We start from the raw sequence: 25445 nt of genomic DNA, 5'->3' as shown, positions 1-25445 counted from the left end.
CAGGATCTTTTTAAATGATAGTTTAATGTTTGCACATGACAATTGACCATACTATTTTCTGTGTGGAAATGAACGAAATCTTTGCAATTGTGTGATTTGGACACACCTGAACTTACAATGCCCTAATTAAATATGTACCTTACAAATCCATACCAGATACTTCAGCTGTTTTTCATAAATTAGCTCCAGTCAAATAATAACAAAACTTCCTCTCTTTTTAATAGAAAAAAGATGTCTGCTTTCAGGGCACTCTGAAAACCACCTCCCCCTTGAATGTGTTTTGTGTTTCCTGTCTGTACAGTTTAATCCCCAGAAGGATGCTGGCTCAGATACCTGGGCCACCCCATCTTTTCATCAAATTATTGTAAGCACTTCCATTTTAAGCAGCGGAGTCTACAGAACACAACAATATTAATTTAGAAAAGTGAGCACTATCCTTTTTCTGTTTATTTTTCGTTACAACATCGTACTAGTTGTTTGGGCTTATTTGGTAGGTCATCTTGATCTTTTTCTTCTCTAAAGCTATAGTTGGCTCTCTGTGAGGCTGCAGTGTTACCACCCCCACACCTGGCCAGCTGCCTGGTTCGCGGTGAGCCTGCGGGTACAGGGATGGAAGCGTGCTGCTGGCGATTCCACTAGCGGGAATCTGAAACTTGCCGGCACTATTTCGCATCCAGCTTCTCGATTCATCCCACAGATTAATTCCTTGACTTGATTCAATGGAAATTTATTTATATGAAGGGCCTAATACTTTGCTATATGTACTTGGGTGAAATAAGAAAGAAAAAAGTCAGAGGGTGCTTGAACCCGGGCTGCTGCAAAGATGTGCCATGTTGGTTTGACCAGAAGGACCTGCAGCAGTGTAGGAAGTCCTTTTCGAGCTCTGGAGTCAGAAAGACCGTCTTTTGAATTCTCTGTTTGTTACTAAACGGCCATGTAGTCTTGGTGGCAAATATTTAACTTCTCTAGACCTCAGTTTTCTTGTCTATAAAATATACACTATTACAGCACTTATTTCACTAGATTGCTGTGAGAATTAAATGAGTTAAAGTATTTATTCATTCAACAAGTATTGCGTACCTACTGTTGTCACGGTGCAGTTCTGGGCACTGGGAACACATCACTGAAGACACGCTCCTCTCCCTGCCTTTCCAGACTTGTATTTTCTCTGGGGTAAGTGAGAAGGGAGGAAATAAAAATAAACAAATAAACACATTTTCTTTAAATTTTTTTTTTTTTTTTTTTTTTTTTTTTTGTGACAGTGACGCACTCTGATGCCCAGGCTGGAGTGCAGTGGTTCAATCATGGCTCAAGGCAACTTCCACCTCCCCGGCTCAAGAAATCCTTCCACCTCAGCCTCCCCAGTAGCTGGGACCACAGTTGTGTGCCCCCATGCCAGGCTAAGTTTTGTATTTTTTTTTTTTTTTTGTAGAGACCGGTTTCACCATGTTGCCCAGGCTGGTCTCAAATTCCTGCACTCAAGTGATTCACCCACCTTGGCCTCCTAAAGCACTGGAATTACAGGTATGAGCCACTGCACCCTGCTCCATAAGTAAACTTTCTAAAAATTTTTGAGCAACAGGAGAATAAAAGGAAAGTGGAATAGGGTATATTGGGACTGAAAACGTGGGGGAGGCCAATTCCAGTTTTCAGTGGGGTTGTCCAGTGAGGCCTCCTCGAAAGGCTGACATTTGAGCCCAGACAGAAGGAAGGAGAGGAGAGGAGAGAGGCAGCCACGGGCACGGCTGGGGCAGATTAGTACTGATGAGCCTGGGAGGTGGGAGCAGCAAAAAGGCCGGTAGGGCCCGACAGCAGAGCAGCCGTGAACAGGTCCAGGAGGTAACGGGGTGGGGGCACTGGAAAGACTTACTTGTTTTTTCTTTCTGGTGCTTTTTCTTTTTATCCAATTTCTTTTTCTACTTCCTTTTGATTCCCTTGAGCACTTCTCTTTCATCCTTGAGCACAACTGTGTTTTTCTTCAGTAAGTTCCTACCGCTCTAAGTATCAGGTGCAAGCCTGGTATGTTTTTTTCATGGAAAAAAAAAACAGTTGTGGAAACCATTATCTTCTTAGCTTCAAAAGCATAGAAACCTTCCAGGGGAAGGTTTTGTTTTGTTTTGCATCTTTGCCTGTTGCACAGCTCCGCAGTGCTTCACAAAGGACGGGTACATGGTGAACACTGGTGAACTTGGTTTAATTTTCCTTAACAGAGAAAAACATTTCTCACTTGCTAAAAGTACGTAAGTTCAAATGATAACTTGAATCGATAATGAAATATTATTTCAAATGAGGTAAAAGCACCTTTTTCATTTTTGAGGAAATCTCAGCTGTTGCCAGTGCTTCTGAGTCCTTCGAAGGGGAGGTGCAAATGCACACATGCACCCACTGGATTCACGTCTCAGGGAAAGTCTGTTTGCCCTTGAATTTCATGCAAATCAATAAAATAATGTTAAGTGCATTTTTTTTTTCAGTTGGAGTCTCACTGTGTCACCCAGGTTGGAGTGCAGTGGCACAATCTTGGCTCACTGCAACTTCCACCTCCTGTGTTCAAGCAATTCTTCTGCCTCAGCCTCCTGAGTAGCTGGGATAACAGGTGCCTGCCACCACGCCCAGCTAATTTTTGTATTTTTAGTAGAGACAGCGTTTCACCATGTTGGCCAGGCTGGTCTTAAACTGCTGGCCTCAAGCAATCTGCTTGCCTCGGCCTCCCAAAATGCTGGGATTACAGGCGTGAGCCACCACACCTGGCTTTAAGTGCATTTTTTATTTCACTGGGAGCATCTGAAATGTGCCTGGACTTCATGAGAGAAATATTTCTGAGTTCACATAGTCAAATGTTGCTTTAAACCTTTGTTCACTTGCATTTTAGCATCACTCTAGTTGGAAGAATTAGAAATTAGAAGTGTGCAGGACTTAAGGATGCCCCCCAAAAAGATAATCAGTTTTACTAAGGGGTAGGAATATTGTCCTACAAGCAAAACTGAGAGAATGCTATGTAGTTCTAGAAATTCCAGAATGATTAGACATTTATGGAAGTATTTACTTTTTTTTTTATTATTATGCTTTAAGTTCTGGGATACATGTGCAGAACGCGCAGGTTTGTTACATAGGTATACACGTTCCATGGTGGTTTGCTGCACCCATCAACCTGTCATCTACATTAGGTATTTCTCCTAATGCTATCCCTCCCCTTGCTCCCCACCTCCTGACAGACCCCAGTGTATGATGTTCCCTTCCCTGTGTCCATGTGTTCTCATTGTTCAACTCCCATTTATGAGTCCCTATAAGCAAAACTGAGAGAACTCTATGTAGTTCTAGAAATTACAGAATTACTAGACATTACAGAATTATTTTCTTATTAACATTCACCAATGTGAGTATACATTATCACATTTGTCAGAATAACAAACGGAAGGTGCAAACATTATTATATAGACATACATAAAAGTTATTTGAAAAAGTTCCACACGTTCATTATTCAAAAAAAAAAGTCTTGGCAAGGTCTTAATAGAAGAAAACTGTCTCACGCAGATAATAAGTATTCATTTAAAAAGATATATTCAAAACTTCATCGTTAGTGCTGACAATTTAGAATCGATCACATTAAACTCAGCAATAATACAAACATGCCTATTATCCCTGCTTCTATTAAAGTTTATACTGATTTAACAAGACAAAAGTAAAAAGCAATATAAGAATTAGATATGAGAGAGTACAATGTCTTTTTATGTAAGTGTGATTGTCTATAGACAAATCCAAAGTAATCAAATTGGCCTCCAGCACCTTTGCTGAGAGTGAGGCCAATACAAAAATCAATAGTCGCTTTATACATTAGTAATGATCACTGTACAAAGATCCCATTCATGATTTCAACAATATTTATACAACCTAGAAATAAAACTACCAAATATGTGCAAAATCTTTACAGTGAAAATAATAAAATATGACTGAATATTTGAATACTCATTCCACTTTCATAGCTAGAAACAGTTTACCTTAAATCTATTAATACTTCCTAAGTCAGCCTTCTGATTCCATTAAATTGTGATGGAAATCTAAAACAAGTGTTTCATAGACCTTTGTAAACTAATCCTCACATTCACAGGGAAGAGCAGAATGGGAGGGATAGTTAGGAAACTGAAGGATTACAGGGGAGAGGAATTTGCCCTTCTAGCTATTGAGCTTTATAATAAGTCCCTAGTGATTGTTGTATTATTGCAGAAATGGAAACACACAACAATGAACAGAATACAGAGCTTAGAATTAGACCACATTAGTATCCTAGGGTTGCAATGACAAAGTACCAAAAACTAGGTGGATTAAAACAACAAAATGTATTGCTTCACAGTTCTGGAAAATAGAAGTCCCAAATCAGCGAGTCAGCAGAGCCATGTGATATGATTTTGTTGTGTCCCCACCCAAATCTCATCTTGAATTCCCACATGTTGTGGGAGGGACCCGGTGGGAGGTAATTGAATCATGGGGGCAGGTCTTTCCCATGCTATTCTCATGACAGTGAATAAGTCTCACGAGAGCTGATGGTTTTATAAGGGGGAATTTCCCTGCATAAGCTCTCTCTCTTTGCCTGTTGCCATCTACGTAAGACATGACTTGCTCCTCCTTGCCTTCTGCCATGATTGTGAGGCTTCCCCAGCCATGTGGAACAGTAAGATCATTAAACCTCTTTCTTTTGTAAATTGCCCAGTCTTGGATTTGTCCTTATCAGCAATGTGAAAACAGACTAATACACCATGCACCCTCTGAAGGCTCTAGGGAAGAACTGCCCTCACCCCTTCTAGTTTCTGGTACTGGCTGGCAGCTTTTGGCATTCCTTGACCTGTAGACACATCACTCCTATCTCTACTTCCATTGTCACATGGCTTTCTTCCCTGTGTGCCTGTGAGACCGAATTTGGGTCCTAATACAGTATGACTGGATCTTAATATGATTACATCTGCAAAGACCCTGCTGTGGTTTAAATGTGTTTTCTCTCCAAAATTCTAATTCAAATGTAATTCCCGTTGTGGTAGTATTAAGGGGTAGAGCCATTTAGAAAGTGATTAAGTCATGTGGGCAGAGCCTGGATTAATGCCCTTATTAAAGAGGCTTAATAGAGTTCGCCTCTCTTGCCCTTCTGCTCACTGCCATGTGAGGACACGGCCTGGTCCCTCTGGCAGATGCAGCAACAAGGCACCATCTTAGAAGCATCAATAAAGCCCTCGCCAGACACTGAACCTGCTGGTGCCTGGATCCTGGACCCCCAGCCTCCAGAAGTATGGGAAATACATTTCTATTCTTTATCAATAACACAGCCTATGGTATTTTGTTATAATGCCATTATAACAAATGGACTAAGACATTAAATAAAGTCACATTCCCAGATACCAGAGATTACAACTTGAACCTATCTTTTTGGGAAACGTAATTAACCTACAACACAGACTTGGGTGTATACAGTATGTATTCAAAAAAGGTTGCTTTGTATGTCTGTGGGTAAAAGCTGGCTAGTTGATAAAATAAATAGTGCTGGAAAATTTGGTTGTCAATATATGTCAAGAAAATGAGGATGCTTACCCAAGAGTGCATTCCCCAGGGAAGAAAGAGAATTTACTGGGGAAATCCTACATAGGCAAAATGTTAACAAGGGCATGGTGCCCCCACTGTGGGGCAGTGCATGGGGTTCCATCATGGCCAACCATGAGATGTGATGAGTCTACTTTCTGGAAGGCAAAAGACGCATGATTAGGAGAAACCCAGGCCCTTTGCTGGGGTGATCAGGAGCTGGGCCCCATGGCTAGGGTATAATTGTATGGCATGGCACACACATAATCTTTATCCCTGCTCCACCACCTCTATGCTTTCTCGGGCACAGATAACAATCCTGCTCAGAAGATAAACTCCCCTGAATGACATTGGTCCTGGACAAGTGAGCCCTTACCTCTCAATATGAAAAAATGAAAAGAAATTAAATTCCTACTTAACATCATACTGAAATGAAGGACAAGGGAATTACTGACTGACATGTGAGTGGCAAAACTTTAAAACTTTCAGAAAGTATAAGCAAATATCTTAACATCCATCTGAACCTCAGAAAAAGGGTTTCCTACAGGTGATGAAAGGGCAGTGTCAATGTTGCGCAATTCAGGACTAAAGCCAGAGCAGCTTGTTCAAGGTCAATTACACAGTTAGTGCACAGAAGGCACCAGGGTGTCATCTAGTTTATGCGGTTGTCTACCACATGGGGCTTCCAGTTTATGCCTGGACATCCAGAGTCATCAGAATTACGCTCCTCAAGGGAACTTGTTGCTATATAAAAAATGATGATTCAGAACTTCCTTTTACTAAACTGAAACTTGCTTCAAGTTTTCCTCCAATCAAAGCTTTTTGAATCTCTACATGTGTCAGGAAATATGATGAGTAAGATGTGTTCCCTGTCCTTAAGAGGCACTCATATTAGCAGGAGAGACAGGTATATAAGGAGGTAAATTACCCATAAAGTGCTGAAGGAAGCAATAGAAATCTCTGGAAAACAGGAATAGAGTATGGATATTAATTAAATCAGAGAAGATCCATGGAGGAGGCAATATTTGTGCTAGCTTATGAAAGGTAAATAAGACTATTTCAATTTGTATGTGTGTGTGTGCAAGTGTGTGTGTGTACAGCGTGGTAAAAATGGATTTTCAAATATTTTGTCCCGATAAAACCTTCAGATATTTGAAGGCAGTCATCAAGTGCCTGGAGATCTTGACATTGTAGTCATGGCAATTCAAAAATTATAACTTTTTACTATCTTCAGCTTAAACATCCCTTCTTTGAACGATGACTCATGTGATTTGATTTTTTTAAGCATCTTTATTTTCTGTAAATACATAAACTCTATCAATCTCATTTTCAAAATTTAAAATTGCACTAGAAAAAATTGTAAAGGAAGAAAAGGATTCCTCTAACTGCTCTGATCTGTTATAGTGTGGACTGGGGTTGGCACACGCCAGCTTGCAGGAGCTCATCATGTCTGCCTTTTCCCAAGTCCACGTTCAGTGATGTCACTGAAGTCAGCCGTGGGCAGTATCACACTGGAAATTAGCACACACTACAATTTAGAGCTTCTTTACCTGCACACCACTGCTAGATAGAGTAGCACTGTAGCTCCCTCAGGTTATACACTTGACTTCCTGGAATGCAATTTAAGATAACGTAATCTGTTTTGTGAGGTTTCCTCACAATGTTCAGTGTTGTCTCAAATTGAATTTCCTGTCAAGTAAGTAGTTTTTTTCTTTTCTCTTTCTTTTTTTGGTATTAGACAGCCTTTAGAATTAGGCAAATGTTCTAAAAAAGAAAAAAATCACCTGCAATTGTTGATTCATTTCAGATCTGTCTGCTGCTTCTTTAAATTTTATTTTTAACTAAATTATACATGTATATAGTTTAATCACTTAGTGGTATAAGTCCTTAAAGAAAACTCTGCAATTTCCTACTCCTTTCTGTTTTCCCTGCACTGGTGGCAAACTTTTAGCAGATTCCTTGGGCATTAATCTATGTATTTCTATTGCTTTGGCATTAATTATGTCTCCTCCAAATTCATATGTTGAAACCCTTACCCTAAATGTGACTATATTGGAGATTGAGCCTTTAAGAAAATAATTAAGTTTAAATGAGGTCATAAGAGTAAAGCCTTAACCAAATAGGGCTGGTGTCCTTATAAGAAGAGGAAGAGATAGCAGAGCTGCTCTCTCTGCCATGTGAGGACAGTGAGGGGCACCCATCTGCCAGCCAGAAAGAGAGCCCTTGCCAGGAGCCAAATTGGCCAATACCTTGGTTTTGGACTTCTCAGGCTCCAGAAAATAAATTTCTGTTGTTTAAAACACCCAGTCTGTAGAATTCTGTTATGGCAACCTGAGTCAATGAAGACATCTATGAAACATGATTCTTTGGCCACTTCTCAGTTTTCCAGTTTTAGACACTGTATTAGTCCATTCTCTCACTGCTAATAAAGACACACCCCAAACTGGGTAATTTATAAAGGAAAGAGGTTTAACTGCTCACAGTTCTGCAGGGTTGGGGAGGCCTCAGGAAACTTACAATCATGGTGGAAGGGTAAGCAAACACATTGTTCTTCACATGGCAGCTGCAAGGAGAAGTGCAGAGGGAAGTCAGGGAAAGCACCTGATAAAACCATCGGATCTCAGGAGAACTAACTCACAATCATGAGAACAACATGGAGGTAACTGCCCCCATGATTCAATTACCTCCCACTGAGTCCCTGCCATGATACATGGGAATCATGGGAACTATAGTTTAAGATGAGATTTGGGTGGGGACACAGCTAAACCATATTATTCCACACCTGGCCCCTCCCTCATCTCATGTCCTCACAATTCAACACATAATCATGCCCTTACAACAGTCCCCCGAAGTCTTAACTCATTCCAGCTTTAACTCAAATGTCCAAGTCCAGTCTCGTCTGAGACAAGGCAAGTCCCTTCTACTTATGAGCCTGTAAAATCAAAAGTAAATTAGTTACTTCCTAGGTACAGTGGAGGTACAGGCATTGAGTAAATACACTCACTCCAAATGGGAGAAATTGGCCAAAATAAAGGGGCGACAGACCCCCCAGAAGTTCAAAATCCAATAGGAAAGTCATTAAACCTTAAAGTTCCAAAATGATCTTCTTTGATAACATGTCTCACATCCAGGGCATGCTGATGCAAGAGGTGGGATCCGACAGCCATGGACAGCTCCACCTCTGTGGCTCTGCAGGGTATAGACCCCATCCTGGCTGCTTTCACAAGCTGGCTTTGAGTGTCTGTGGCTTTTCCAGGTGCATGGTACAAGCTGTCTCTGAATCTGCCATTCTGGGGTCTGAAGGATGGTGGCCCTTCTCTCACAGCTCCACTAGGCAGTGTCCCAGTGGGGACTTTGTGTGGGGGCTCTGACCCCACATTTCCCTTCTTCACTGCCCTAGCCAAGGTTGTCCATGAGGGCCCCACCCCTGCAGCAAACTTTTGCCTATATATCCAGGTGTTTCCATACAACCTCTGAAATCTAGGCAGAGGTTCCCAAACCTCAATTCTTGACTTCTGTGCACCTGAAGGCTCAACACCACGTCAAAGCTGCCGAGGTTTGGGGTTTGCACCTCTGAAGCCACAACCTGAGCTGTACCTTGGCCCACTTTAGCCATGGCTGGAGCATCTGAGACAAAGGACACCAAGTCCTGAGGCTACACACAGCAGGAGGGCCCAGGGCTCAGCCCACAAAACCATTTTTTCCTCCTAGGCCTCCTGGTCTGCAATGGGCAGGGCTGCTGTGAAGGTCTCTGACATGCCCTGGAAACATTTTCCTCATTGTGTTGGTGATTAACATTTAGATTGTTATTTATGCAAATTTCTGCAGCAGGCTTGAATTTATTCCCAGAAAATGGGTTTTTCTTTTCTATTGCATCATCAGGCTGCAAATTTTCCTAGCTTTTATGCTCTGCTTCCTCTTGAGTTTTTTGCTGGTTAGAAATTTCTCCGCCAGATACCCTAAATCATCTCTCTCAAGTTCAAATTTCCACAGATCTCTAGGACAGTGGCGAAATGCTTCCAGTCTCTTTGCTAAAGCATAACAAGAGTGACCTTTAATCCAGTTCCCAACAAGTTCCTCATTTCCATCCGAGACCACCTCAGCCTGGACTTTATTGTCCATATTGCTATCAGCATTTAGGTCAAAGTTATTCAACAAGTCTCTAAGAATTTCCAAACTTTCCCACATCTTCCTGTCTTCTTCTGAGCCCTCCGAACTGTTGCAACCTCTGCCTGTTACCCAGTTCCAAAATTGCTTCCACATTTCAGGTATTCTTATAGCAGGACCTCACTTCTGGTATCAGTATACTGTATTAGTCTATTCTCATGCTGTGAATAAAGACATACCTGAGACTGAGTAATTTATAAAGGAAAGAGTTTTAATTCAGTCACAGTTCTGAGGGCTGGGGAGGGGTCTTGGGAAACATATAATCATGGTGGAAGGGGAAGCAAACACATCTTTCTTCACATGGTGACAGCAAGAAGTGCAGAGTGAAGGGAGGGACAACCCCTGATAAAACCATCAACCTTAACTATGTCTCATGTTTTCTCTTATAGAAATTTGTCTTTATCCAGAATAAACTTTGAGTCTTTTGCTAAGATACAAGTGGAATTATCACACCCTACCTATATAGAGTGGAAACAAAGATGAGAATTTAACTTTCTTTTTGAACAAACATTCTACAAATTCTCCTTATTTTAACCACTCTTTGTATCTTCATTTTCAAAGGAAACTGGTGCTATTAATTTCTGAGTCTTCAGGAAATTATCTGTACATTATGTTGCTTCTTAGCATGACATAGCAATAGCCAGGGGCCAGCATGGCCTCACCCAAAGGCGGGAAAAGAGAGAAAGAGAGGAGATCAGAGAGGCAGTCAGGAGCAGACAAGGCAGGGTGTAGGCCAGTGTTTGACTTCGATTTCTAATGTGCCTGTGGTGGAGAGGCATTGAGTGGTGATGCAGAAAAGAAATGTGATCTGGTCCTATAAAGAATGATTCAACCTGCCCAGTAGAGAATATCTGGCACGGGGGAAAAACATAAGCAGCCGAACTGCTGGGAAGGTGTTGCAGTGGTCTTGATGACAGGAGGGCCTGGCTTGGACTAGGGCGTAGAGTGGAAGAAATGAAGATTTTTTGAATAGCGAGTATTTTGAGTCAGTGTCTCGGGGATCTGATGACATGGAGTTCAGAGAGAGACATCAAAATAAGTGACTCCCAGGTAGATGACCTGACCGAAAGGTGAGTGGCACCCCCACACTCCGGCCCGCCCAGGAAGAGCAGTTCGGGGCCTTGAAAAAGGTGATAATCATGAAATTGCCTCAAATTGCATTGGAGATATTTCAAGTTAGCCAGTTAAATATATACTGCATGGGAGTGTCTTCAAAATCAATTTTCCTGGAGTTAGAAAAATAGATGGGTTAGGTACAAGCTAATTCGCTGATAGATGAACAGTTTCTGATTACCTGTGTACATCATGCATAGCATGCTGCCGAAAGCTGACAAGCTTCAGTGAAATATGAGAAATGCTGTCTTATCTTGTAGTTCATAACCTGATAGAGGGAAGAGTAACACTCTGTTCTGAAATTGCTTTTAGATCTATATATTCAAACACATGGCCGTTTCATCAGTTCAAAAAGTAAAATGTTTTTCAAATGAATTTTTAAAATGGAGAATTTGATTTTGGTCTTTGGAAACGTTTTAGCTTAATACTGTATAGTTTACCTTTGAGAACACTTTTAAGTCATTTTGAATAAAAATCTATGTTTAATAATTTCTCTGTACAGATACATGCATTTTGCATATGTGCTTCACAAATTGGGAATGGGAGACTATAAATCATTACAAGGAAGGAGAAATAATTTTTTCAATAAACACTTGTTTATTTGGGCAGGGATGTTTTCCCCTTAGATCCTTGAAAGCAGCAGAAGAGTCTTACTAAGTAGTGGAATAAAGTCTTTGTAGTGATTTTGGTGAAGATGAGCAGCACGAATCCACGTTTATAAGGTTTAAATACAACCCAAACTACATAGTGTTTTGAGATGCATATAATGATGATGAAAATATTTAGGAAAATAAGCAAGTACAAGATAAACCTCAAAGTCAGGCTAATTGTTGCTGTAGGGATGGGAAGCAGAGGAATGCAGTAGGGAAATAACTGAGAGAAAGGGCGGCTTGGGATGATTCTGTTCTGTTTCTTCAGGCATGTGATGGTTTCACTAATGGTCATTTATTGTTTTGTTTCATAACTTAAGTATAAATTACACGTAAACTCCTGCGGACATAAACATATAATCCCATTTAAAAAGGAGCACAATAACACCACAATGATACTAACATTGAGGAAAATCACATCCAGATCTGTGCATCTTTCAAGGAGGTGCAGATGACAGAGGATGTGTGTCACACACACCAGAGTGATAATAAAACGTTAATTAAACATACGATTAACTTTTACCTGAAATAGTAGGTGCCTCTGCTAAAATCACACACAGAAAAATGATACTTGGTGTGATTTATTATTTACATTGTACAAGCGCCCTAAAAATCAACAAAAAGTTTAAAATAAAATGAGGTATAAGTTTTGGAGAAGAGGAAGCAAAATTACTATTATGTGCAGTCAATACGATTATTACATAAAAAAATCAAGAAAAGTGACAAATTATATTTGGGCTAAAAAGATAATAAAGTGGTTTATTACAAAAAATAAACACAGATAAATTATTAGCTTTTCCATATAGTCATGGAGTAATAGCATTTAATGGTATAAATAAAGTACACATCACAACAGAAGCAAAATATAAAATTCTATAAATATAAAAACCTCTATTTTTGAGAAAAAAGAAATAAAATGTGACATCTTGAAGAAGATAGTTACCTTTTTCCTGTATAGAAAAGTAACATTTTATATTAATATTCTCCAAATAATTCTAAAACGTTAATGCCATTCATATAAATCTAAATGATATGTTGAGCCTGAAAAAATAATTTCAGTTTGTGTGGAAGAAAACTTCATCATTATGACCAATGCTTTGTGAAAGAAAAGCTATATATGCCATGTGCTACTTGATATTATAGCATATCGTAAAGCCACAAAAATTAAAACAATCTTTATTAGCAGCAAATTGACTATGAATGGAAATACTAGAAAACTCAGAAAAGCCCCCAATATAATAATTTATAACATGACAAAGGTAGTATTTGAAAGAAATGGGAGAGAGAATGCTTTATTATGACTGTGACAATGGTGATGACAATGACAATGATGATGCTGTAACATGGTACCCGGCTGGTGTCATCTTCTCACATCTTCCCACCTGCCCCATATAGGTGGCCTCCTGCCTCATTTTAGGATGTAGAGGCATCTGCATCCATTGTATGGTTTCTAGTGTTGAGGCCTCAATTGAAACAGAGGTCAAAATAGTACCGATTAGCCACGTTTTATAGAAATAGGTGTCACTGGGGCTTTTTAGAGCAGCATCAGATTCAAGAGACCCAGGAGTGCGTGAGTGCTGACTGAGCATCGCTCCCGTGCACAGCCTTAGCAAGCCGGCCTGAGTGTGTGGGTCTACAGGGGTGGTGAGCACGGTGGGGAAAGTGTGTTCAGGAGACTGCATGCAGGGCTTTCTGGGCAGTTGGTCACTGGAATGACAGGGGAAGGATGACCCTCAGCTCCTCACATTCTAAGGGTGTTGTGGCCGTCATTGGCTCCCATGCTGAAGGTTATTTAGTCACCATCCCAAAGCCAAATTCTCGCTTTCCATGGCAGGGGGCATCTCCTCCTCAACCAAGAGAGATCTGTTTATGTTTTAAGTAACACAGAGCCTCTCTCTCTGTTTTTTTCTTTGCCCTCTCTCTTTCTCATTCTGTCTTTCTCTGTCTTTTCCTTTCTTTCTCTTTTTCACTCTCTACCTTTATCTCTATCTGTCTATATCTGTCTGTCTCTCCCTCTCTTCCTCTTTCTGTCTCTCCCGCTCCATCTCTCTGTTTCCGTCTCTGTCTGTCTTTCTCTCTCTCACTAGTTGGAAGGGACTACTGAATAAGCTCCCAGAATCATAGTTTTGGGGTCCTCTCCCACAGTCCGGATGCCTAGCCTCCTGCCATAAGCCGCTGACATTTGCCCTCATCATATTGCACCAGGGCAGTTGATGCAAGAGGAGTCAGCAGGGTTATTGCTGTAAGTAATTGCCTAATTTCTGAGTTAGAAATCTTGAGTTTGCTTTCATGACTAAACAAATAAACATAGATGTTGACAGCTTACCAGGGTGGATTGGAGTGAGGCTGTGGAGATATTCTCCTTCTCTCTAAGTCCAGCACCATATTTTACCACCTTCCAGATACACAAAGAATAGAAATCCAAAAAGGTAATATCCTTGCTTATAATGCAGACAAATGAAATGGCTTGGTCTCTTCCCATCTCGGGAAAGTTCTAATCCTGTGACTGCTAAGGGCACAGATGAGGAGGCAGGAGAGTGATCGAAGAGACACACCTACATTAGGGGCCTCATAACATGCAGTGACCAGTTCATTAGTGAAACTTCCTCCAATGAGTTTCCTAGAATTTTACCAATTAGATTGGTATTCACTCTCACTGCAGAGCATGGGGTAGAATTATATAGGGACAAGGTGTTCTCTGTATGAGAAAACCACTCTATTGTAATTCTGTGTAAATATGTGTATAAAACATTTGGAAAGGCATTCCCAACATGAAAACTCTGATTATCTATGAAAACTACAAATGACTATCACTTTTCTAAAAAAATACATTTTTAGTCTTGGTGTGGTAGCTCATGCTACCCAGCACTTTGGGAGGCCTAGGTGATCACATCACTTGAGCCCAGGAGTTCGAGATCAGTCCGGACAACATCAGGTGAGTCCCCATCTCTAAAAAATATGCCAAAAAAATAAATTAGTCAGGTGTGGTGGAGTGCACCTGTGGTTCCAGCTGCGTGGTGGGCTGATGCAGGAAGATCACCTGAGCCTGGAAGGCGGAGGTTGCAGTGAGTTGTGAACATGCCCCTGCACTCCAGCCTGGGCAACATAGTGAGAACTCATCTCAAAAACAAAAACATTTTTAATTGTATAAAATATTCATAATTGAAGGTTTAAAGCTATCTTCATTTTGGAAAAAAAAAGAGTTTGATTATTTGCTTTTTGTACCTGCATCAAAGTGTTCTCAGAAAGTGAGGAGCTGGGAAAGCAGTGGAACATGCTCCATAAAGGGGGAGACGCTGCTTGAGACAGTGTGGGCAGTGCATGTGTGCACGCGGCAGAGAAGGGAGGGCCATGCACCCTTGACGGGGAGGCTGCTGACCCCCCAGGAAGGTCCTGGGTTTGAGGCTAATGAACTTTGACTCTGGAGCTAATAGAGATGTCTGCCCAGATAATGACAGGTCAGATTTGCTTTGAGCTGTCAACTCCACGAGTGTGGATGATGAAGTGTGGTGCAGGGAATTATTGACATGTATCAATGGGAAGACATTTGCTACAAGTGAAGTTTACTTCATGACATAAATTTACAAGAGGAAACAGCTTGCTTTTCTAGATTTTCTGTTAAACAACAATCACTAATTATTGAGCTTATTTGAGCTTAGTTTATGAGCCTACGTAGAAAAAGTCACTTGTACTGTCAGATTGTACTCATGATTTCTACTGTTTATATTTCCAAACTGCAAAGCAAATCTGTTTTGTTTCTAGTTAGGAATGGTTGGAATGAAATGAAAAGGCTCCTGACTGGCTGTCAGGAGACCTTGGCTTTGGCTCCTGCCATGACACCCTCCCACTGCCACCAAGTCCCTTGTCTAGCATAATTACCTCATTTGCAATATGAAGAGGTTGGATGGATTAACCTCTAAATCTATAGTGTGACCCTCAGTGCATCCTAGATCCTAACTTTATATAACCAAATGTAAGTGAACATTATAGAAGCTCTCCAAGATCTTGCAAAAAAGGTTAACTAAATGGAGTAATGATTTGACACTTTGGTTATATATCCTGAGACCTGGTTTAGTTTGGTTGATTGTCAAAAATCACTAGAAGAGTAATAGAGAACTGGAAATAGAGTACACGTCAAATCTTTCCATATTCTCACATCTTCAAAACTGGTCAACAGTTGAGAGAAAAGAAAATGAAATGAGGAGGTAAAAAGCAGGAAAGGGAAAAATGTTCCATCCAGTACCAGTAATCATTTGAAGTGTTCTTTTTGATAAATATATTTGTTTTAATGTATCTTCCTAGCCAGAAACACTCCAATCAGAATACTTTTGTGATGCTCAAAGTATAGTAAAATTATACTATTAAAAGCTTGTTTTCCTTTTGGAAGTATGATTCACCTTATTGTATCTTATGGCTATTAGGAAGAAAGAAAGTCTGTCCAAACACAAGAGCAAAACATAGTTTCAGTCATTTTTTGATAGACATCAGGGAGATCTTATTTCTTTCATTGTAGCCTAGAAAATGGGGTGGAAAAATGCAAAAAACAAAAATCCCCTGATAAGTTAATAAAGCAAAGACTTTTAATAAATACATTTGTATTATTTATATTATGCCATTTATATTATAAATATCTAAATTTATATTAATTAATAAATTGAAGAGTTTCCTACAAATACCTAGGATACCTTAATCAGATATAGCAAAAGCACTTAATGCTCAAAGCAGGGAGTGCAATGAAAGCTCTCCACTGAAAACAAAAGGTGGGGGAAACAGCAGCTATTGCAGAGGGAGATGCTCAGTGCCATGTGCGGGGATGGAGCAGGTTCATGGTTGGATTTAACTGAGGGTGAGTCTGCATCACACAGGCTCTGTGTAGTGAGGCAGAAGTGAAGGACTGAAGTGTGTTTGCAAAGAAATAATTATTATGAGGGACCGTGGGACATATTTTGGGTATGGAGGAAAGTGGGAACATAGGGACATGTAATATAGTGATGAATTGATAAAATCAGTGCAATGAGGATTTGAGTGAGATTTAAAAAATGGTAGAGCAGGCAGAGGACAGCAGGTAAGCTGTAAGGAAAGGAGGTGCCAGGACAGGAGAGGGTGTCTGGATTGCAGATGATCCGAACATTTACAATGATGTGGTCACATGTGTGGTCACAAGGGTTGGGGGTTGAGGAAGGAAATATTCAGAAGAAGAATACAGAGCGAAGACTTGGGAAACATAAACATTGAGGGCACATCTCATAGAAAAAAATGGAAAAGAATAACCAAAAAGAAGAGAAATTTGATCAACAGGGCCAAATACTGCTAAGAAGAGGAGAAGATGAGTACCTATGTTGTCTGTTGGATTCCATCTTTGTAAGAGAAGTCTCACAAGTAGGTGAGAAGCTAGATGTTACTTTGGCTGATGCTGCTCAATCTTTCATCAAAACATCCTTCATGTCAGAATGGAGCAAATGCTTCCAACTGGGCAGGGTTGGAGGGTGGTGTCGGGGCCTCTAGAAGTGTTTAAGAGTCTGACATTTATTTAAAGTTTTGTACTTGATTTTTAAAATCATTTTAAATTTTGGATCCTATTCCATAAAAGATCTATAGAAAATAATATTTCACAATAGTAACAATCAGAAAAAAGACTGGAAAAATGGTTTATCTTTCTGGTTTGAAAGGGATGAGTGTCATACATTTAACTTACCTTTTCAAGAATAAATTGATGAAAAGTACCACAAGTTGAGTTCAATGAGCAATAATTTTCCTCTCAATTTGTCCCAATATTTCAAGACTTTAGCCTCTCATGAATATGAAATCTATATTTTATATAGCTAGTACCATTTTGTTTACTCTTTTATTGAAATACATTCCAGGACAGAAAGATCAGAATGCTGCCCAGAATTAGAAATTTGTTTTCTCTTTGGACTCGCGTATTTTAGGGCACTTTTTCAGAGCAATAAAATGTATAGAAAGAGCAATCAATCAGAACATTTTAAACACTTTCTATGCCCTATCAGTATAATAACCAAATAATAGCTAGTTGTCCACGTTGCCTCCTGCCTCTGGGTGAGTGTGAGAATCTTCAGTCATTTACAGGGTCTTGAGCCCCAGGGTATGCAGTTTCTGTGGGAATTTGGAGACTTTGACAAGGTTTTGCTCACTGGAAGTGTCTGTTAAGTGTAAGTCCTTTCTGTGGAATGGGTATTCTGAAATCTTTAATTCCATTGCTGAAATCATGAGCATATGATAATATCTAATCACAACATTTGCCTTATTTGGAGTAGAAAAGTACAAGTTTCTTCCTAATCTATCTGGAGGAATATACAGTACATATCCACCAAAAGTAATGAAACCAGGATTTTAAGTCAAAGAGGATTTCAGTCTGAGTTTGCAAACAGCATTATTTCTCCTCATTCTCTGCATACATGTAGTTTATCTTATTGGAAGAGGCACAAGGAGCTTCGTATAACCTGTTTTTCTCCTTGCAAGGAGGACATAGCTTATGGTTTGTCAGTGGTATCCTTTGATAATGCTTCTGAAGGTCTCCCTGGCCAACACCTTTTCAAGTTGGTGGAACTTCTGTAGAAATGTCGGTGAGGAGGTCGGAATAATGTGATACAGCATCTGGGAAGTTCGTCTGTTTCCTCATCAGCTCTTTGACTCTTTCTTAGAAAGGTTCATCAAAGAGTTTTTTTTTTTTCCTAGAAAACATGATTCCTTATATTTCTCTGTAGTAAATAAGAGTCTCCTTTTAGATTCCTTTATTAAATAAGAGTCTCCTTTTAGATTCCTTTTCTGGTTCCTTTTCTAGTCTGATTCCTTTCCTAGTCTCCTTTGCTGGTTCCACGAAGGAACTCTTTTCAAGGAAAACAGTGCCTACGACCAGGGGTTAGGAATAATAGAAAAACAGCTGGATTCCTGACTGGCCATGTGACCACCTTTCACTGAAGTTTCCTGATCTAGAGATAATAAAAGTCACATCTTATAATGTTACAAGAACTAAATGATGCATACAGATTGCTTAACATAGTTTCTGGCTTCTGTTAAGAAGTCTTAAGAAATACGAATTAGTAGTTGCTTCTCGGCCTTTTGGCTAAGATCAAGTGTAAGAAATATGAATTAGTAGTTGTAGTTTCAGCAGCAGTAATAACAGTATTATAGTCTCAAATTTTGTTTTTATAGCAGTTATGTTGTGTGTACATTTAAAATACATTGGGAGTATTGCTTTGGATTTACTAATTCAAGGGAGCCAGCCTTAAAAAAATAGCTAAATAAATTAATGTACTGGAAGACACTTCACAGTTAGGATGAATTTATCCTTCCCCTTGTCCAGGTTGTATTGGTGTCTATGAGGATGCCTTTTTTGTTTCATGGGAAAACAATTAACTCGGAGTCTGAGAACTACAACCACTGTCTTCAAGGGCATGCAAAGAAGGAACCGTTCAAAATCCACGTTGACTTCCCTGCAATGTGTTTTAAATGTAGTATTTGAACCACCATCTCTTTTTGTTGTTGTTCTTTTACTTTGTTCAGGTTTACCATTTTTAACACTTCAGAAGGTAAGGGCCACGCACTTTAAATTGAAGAGATCTTTTGAAAAGGTAGTGCTTGGTGCAGTATTCGACAGCACAGTGACCTCTGTCTGGGTTAACCACCCCTACAGTCTTACCCATCACAGGCTTGACCTGATCAATATTGTCTCTTAAAAAAATATGTTTTTTTCCAATTATTTGATCATCAAGCCCCTTGTTAATGACTCTGTTTTTACAGGAATCTTTATCACACGTAGCAAAATGGGCAACATTGCAGATCTGTGCAGACCGTAGCATCTTAGTGAGCTTGGACTGCTATAACTAAATGCCACAGAGGTGTGGCTCAACAACAGATGTTTATTCCTCACAGTTCTGGAGGCTGGAGGTCCAAGATCAGGGTACCTGCTGATTCGGTACCTTTTGAGGACTCCCTTACTGGCTTGCAGTTGGCCACCTTCTCCCTGTCTCCTCACACGGCAAGAGGGGTTGGTGCAGAGGAGGGAGTGAGCATTCTTCTTTTTTTTTTTTTTTTTTTGAAATGGAGTCTCGCTCTGTCACCCAGGTTGGAGTGCAGTGGTGCGATCTCGGCTCACTGCAAACTCTGCCTCCCGGGTTCACGCAATTCTCCTGCCTCAGCCTCCCGAGTAGCTGGGACTACAGGCGCCTGCCACCATGCCCGGATAATTTTTGTATTTTTAGTAGAGACGGGGTTTCACTGTGTTAACCAGGATGGTCTTGATCTCCTGACCTCATGATCCACCTGCCTCAGCCTCCCAAAGTGCTGGAATTAACCTATAGGAAAACTTTCTGATTCTCAGATGGATATTAAGATATTTGTTTATATTTTCTGAAATTTTAAAGTTTTGTCATTCACATTTTAGTTGGTAAATTCCTTGTCATTCATTTTGGTATGGTGTGAAGTAAGAATTTAATTTCTTTTCATGACCTTATTTAACAAAGGCCTCATCTACAGACACCATCATGCTAGGGATTAGGGTATTAACATATTAATTTTGAGAGAACACAAATATTCAGTTCATAACAGTAAGTAAACAGTGAAATCCAGTCTTTATATCCATTTTACAAGGGTGTCTTTCAGGAATGTTATAACTTCTTCATGTTTGGCTATGTCTGCAAGGCAAGGATTTATCAAATTCTTTTTTATCATATAAAATTTCTCTTCCAAAGAAATTCGGAGACTGATTTGAAGAAATCTTGATTTTTGTTTGTTTGAATTTGTTGATTTCCTTTAAAGTATTTACAGTTCTTTTCCACATACTGTAAGAATAGAAGTTCATGAAATAACATTGCTTATGCGCTTCTCACCTGAGAGACAACAGGTTTAGGCTGGTTTCCACTGACCTAACAATAGGCTCTGCACTTTAAATAGCCACAGACATTAAGTCTACAGTGTTAATCAACTTCCTACCATCAACTCCAGTGCCTCTTTTGTTACCAAACTCTTCGTGGGCAGCCTCAAATAGGAGGCCACGCTTGTCACCATGCTGGGGGATTCCAGTGCCATTTGGATTTCCCTTGCAATTTTATGTATTTTCCATAGTTTAAATGAAGATCTTTCCAAACTCAGTACCAAGAATAGGATGAATTACATCCTGTCTTTGTAAGAGTGGGCAGATCTCCCCTTGATGCATGTCAGCAGTATCTGGAATAGAGCTGGACTGTGGAAGACATGCACATGGCAAACTGGGTTTTGGATAGAGAATGCTAAGAGACACAGCTGGAAAGCCCAGGAGGGCTTGGGAAGACTCAGAAGGAAGTTGAGAGGAAAGAGCAAAACAAATTTCAGTTCTCTCACAAATTTCCTGTGGTCACTTGGAAATGCACATAATATATTAAAACATTCAAATCATTTTTTGTCAGAGAAGAGATACTATTCAGCACTACTGATATTTGGTTGAATTTTCTGGATGGGAATATCTTACAGATCTTTTTGGATATAGGAGCATTGCTTTTGATCTGGAACAAGGTGAATTTACTTTTGTAGTTACTATGGCAAAATAAAATAAAAAGGGGTGAAGTTGATGCTAAAATTGATGCCCATATTCAAGCTAAGATTTGAATAAGTGATTTAAGCATTTTCAGTGAAACTAGACTTCTCTCCCCTAAAAAGAACTAAAAATATAAGGAAAATTAAAAAACAAAACTGGTAGGTTAAATGATATTTGATTTCTAAAAAATTTAATAAGACATATTTCTGGATATTTTTGGGGAAAGGAATAGAACATGGTTTTAATAGACTTAGACAAAATGAACTGCTATTAGGGTTATGGCCAGAGAATTTCTAATAGACACAGAAGACTCATTTCTCTGTTTCAATCCTTGTCTAGTCAGGAGGTAGCACCACATCATCATTAAAAAAGATACTTTAGTGTAAAGGCTTGTTAGGTAGATTGAAATAACTAATGGATAACTGGAAGGCACAAAGAAAATGCTAAAATATCGTGGAAGTATTAAATACAGAGAGCAGATACTCCCTCGCCATGTTTAGGAAATGAAGGGAAGAGGTTGGAACTATTAAAATTTAGAAGATGTCTCCCTGACACAGAAATATTCCAAGCCTGTGATAAGCCCTCTCGCCCTGAACCCTTAAATATTCTTAGTCTGTAAAAGAAGAGAATGATGCTCCTGGCTAAAATTGACCAGAAGCCCCTCTCAGGTTTATTCTCCAAAATAAACCTGTCTTTGACTGTTGAAAAATCAATCAATCAATCAATTAATTAATAAAATTTAGAGGATGAAGAAGGTTGCTTGCAGAAATGAAACTCAACAGAGAGAGAGAGAGACAGAGACTTATCAGACTTATTGGGTTGAAGAAGAGGCCCTATGGGACTAGGACCCCAGACTTCTCAAGATACGGCACTGGTTAGCTGGTACTGGTCTCCCTAAGGGCTATGATGAGGTTGATTCTGTACCTATGGAAACATTGCAAACTGATTCAACTTTTGCTACAGGATGTATCTGCCACTGCTGCTATGGTGGTCTTTAAATATGTTCACAAATTTTTTGATATTTACTCCCTCTTTTAGGCAGTAGTGTTTAGTTTCCCTCCCGTTGAGTATAGGCTGGACTTAATGACATGTTTGTAGCAAACAGAATAGACTAGAAATGACAGTGCATGATTTCAGAGAGCAGGTCACTAACATCAGCATAGCACCCTCACAGCATGCTCTCTCATGTGTGCCTGCTCTCCCTTTCTTTCAGATAATTTGCCCTGGGGAACATGATTTCTGTGTAGTAAGCTCACATAGGCAGCCCCATGGAAAAGTATACATGCAAGAAACTTAGGCCTTCTGCTGAGAGCCCTGAGTGATCCTCCAGCCTCAGGTAAATATGCAGCCCTTACTGACACTCACAAGAAACCCTGAGTCAGAACTGAAGCAGGGCAGGTGAGCCCCCAAATTGGGACTTAGCCTGGGAGGTTCTTGGCTTGCCCAGGAAAGAATTCAAGAGCCAGCCAGTCATGTTAAACAGGAGCTTTTACTGAAGCTGCCATGCACAGCAGCAGAGGTTCTGCTCCTTGTGGAGTAGGCCCACCCCATGGGCAGTGTTCCCAGAACAGCAGCTCAGAAGCAGTGCTGTGGTCAGATTTATACCCACTTTTAATTATATGCAAATAAGGAATGGTTTATGCAGAAATATCTAGGAAAAGGGTGGCAACTTCTGGATTGTCAGGATCATTGCCATGAAAAGGAGCGGTGGTAACTTCTGGGAGTTGCCATGGCAATGGGAAAGTGACATGGCACAGTGGTGGGCATGTCTTATGGAAAGCTGCTTCCACCTTCGACCTGTTTTAGCTAGTCCTCAATTTGGTCCAGTGTCCAAGCCCTGCCTCTGGAGTCCAGTCCTTCCTTCTAGCTCAGAACCACCCAACCAAGCTGAGCCTACTTCCTTGACCCAAATAAATTTTGAGATAAAATATTTTTTGTTTTAAGCCAGTAAATTTTGGTGTATTTTATTAAACGGCAATAGAAAACTAATATAAACCATGTGAAGAAGCAAAGCTGAGTTGCACTGGTAGGAACCATGAGCAAAGAGAAAGGGTGCTTCCCTTCTCCTGCCTGTAGCTTCTCCTCCCAGCACCCCCAGCACCAAGCACTGCTCTGCTTGCCTAGCAGAGTCTAACAAGTCAGACAGCAAAGCAGAATGCAATTTGCAAGGCGTCACATTTCTAAAGACAGTAGCCTAATAATAGCTAGTGCCGTCCACCTTTTTGTCCACGTAGCACTGACAGACACTTTGTGCACATATTGGAAACTACCCCAAATTCTATGATTATGTGTAATGAGATACAGTGATCACTCACGCAATGTAAGACACTCTCACCCTCTTCTGATAATGAGGAGACAAGAAGTCTCAACCATCTGTCTTGCTGAACAAGCATACTGTCCCTCTCTGGCATATGTTAATTACTGTTTAAATTCAGTCATAGTCCCATCTAAATATTATGTTACCCAAAAGATAAATTGTATCGGTAAGCTAGAACAAAGCTTGTAAAATACAATAAAGGAATGTGGGGAGAGATGAATACATATTAATATGTACAGATGCACACACGTACACATGTAATCAACAAAGAAAATATACATGGATACTATAGTCCACATTTATGTAACTAGCCGTAAGGTTGTAGTTGATATTTGTAATTTCCCTTTCTTTTTATATTCATTTTTCCTTTGCCCTCAGCTTAGACCTCAGATTATGCTATTAGTGGGATATAGAATAATTTTTATTTAACCCAATACCAAAAAGTTTTTTCTTATGTTTTGTTTTAAAAATTGTACTATTTTAGATTTTACATTTACATCTGTGTTCTATTTTCATATTTTAAATTTTATTTTTAATGTTGTGGGAGCTGTAGAGGTCTTTTTGTATGAGTGTAGAATTCCATTTTTTTTTCAGTACCACTATTGAAGAGACTATCGTTTTTCCATTAAATTGTCTTTCATTGTAAAAAATTGCATGGCCAAGTATTTTGGGGTCCATTTTTAGATATGTTCTGTTCTGTTAATCTACATTTATTTTTTCATCAATACACACTGTTTTGATTACTGTAACATTATTATAAATCTTGAAACTTGGCAATATAAATCTTCCAATATTATTCTGTATTGAAAACTCTAAAAGTTATTCTGATTCCCTTATCCTTTCATTACATTGTAGAATTAGCTGATCAATTTCTACAAAAATTCTGTTAGCTTTTGAATGAAATTGCATGGACTATATAAATTTGGAGAGAACTAACATTTTGCAAGAATTATCATCCAAAATATGAACACACTATATCCCTTATTTAGGTCTTCTTCCTTTTTTTCTTCACTGTTAATCATTGTTAGTATACAGATCTGGCACATATATTTTATTAGATTTATACCTAAGAACCTCATAGTTCTGTTTCTATTATTAATAGTAATCTCTTAGAATTTCAATTTTCTATTTTCATTGCCATACAATTGTTTTTTGTTTGTGGATCTTGTATCTTATACCTTGCTAACATAATTTATTAGTTCTAATGCTTTTTTTCATATTCTTTGGGGTTAACTATATAAACAATCTTGTAGTCTGTAAATACAGACAGGTTTATTTCTTCCTCTTCCCTCTGTATGGTTTCCTTTTTTAAATTTCCTATTCTTGCCATATCGCACTGGTTAGTTTGTCCAGTAATATGTTGAATAGTAGTGGTAAGAGTGGATAACCTTGCCTTTTTCTCTATTTAGGGGGAAAACATTCAATCTTTCATCTTTAGATGCTATGTAAACTGCAGATTGTTTTGTAGACAACTTTCACCAGGTAGTCAAAGTTTCTGGGGATAAATTTAATAAAAGGTGATCAATACTTCTATACTGAAAACTATAACAGATTTCTTAAGAAAATAAGACCTAAAGAAAAGGGGAAATATACCATGTTCTTAGACCGAAAGACTCAATGTTGCTGTATATTCTTGTTTTAATCTATACATTCAGTGAAAAGCCAACCAAAATTCCAGAAACTTAATTTTTCTTGAGAAATTGAGGAGCTCATTAAAATAATTTAGGGAAATAAAAATAACTTAGATAATAAAATACGGATATTAAAAAGATCATATAAGTTAATAAAAATCTAAAAATGGATGCATGACAATGCTAGAAATAGGTAATAAAACTCTCAGGAGGAAAATTTCACCATAAAAAATAGGAAGTATGAAGGTTAGAATAAGTTAAAATAATTTCAATGTACTTTTTAAAAACATATGACTAAATGATGAAAGGAAATCGTACACAAGATTAAGAACAAGCATTTTTTAAAACCAGGAACACTAAATAAAAAATAAAAAATAAATTCAATTAAAATTTGGAAAGTGGAATAGCTAAATAGAATAAGAAATAAAGTTAAATAACAAAGCAGGTAAGATTTGAAGAGGAAATAAAGTCCA

The sequence above is a fragment of the Gorilla gorilla genome, chromosome 12 (assembly GCF_029281585.2).
Source record: "Gorilla gorilla gorilla isolate KB3781 chromosome 12, NHGRI_mGorGor1-v2.1_pri, whole genome shotgun sequence".
In the NCBI taxonomy this organism is placed as follows: domain Eukaryota; kingdom Metazoa; phylum Chordata; class Mammalia; order Primates; family Hominidae; genus Gorilla; species Gorilla gorilla.
The sequence above is the reverse complement of the archived record's forward strand: the minus strand, read 5'-3'. Positions refer to the sequence as shown.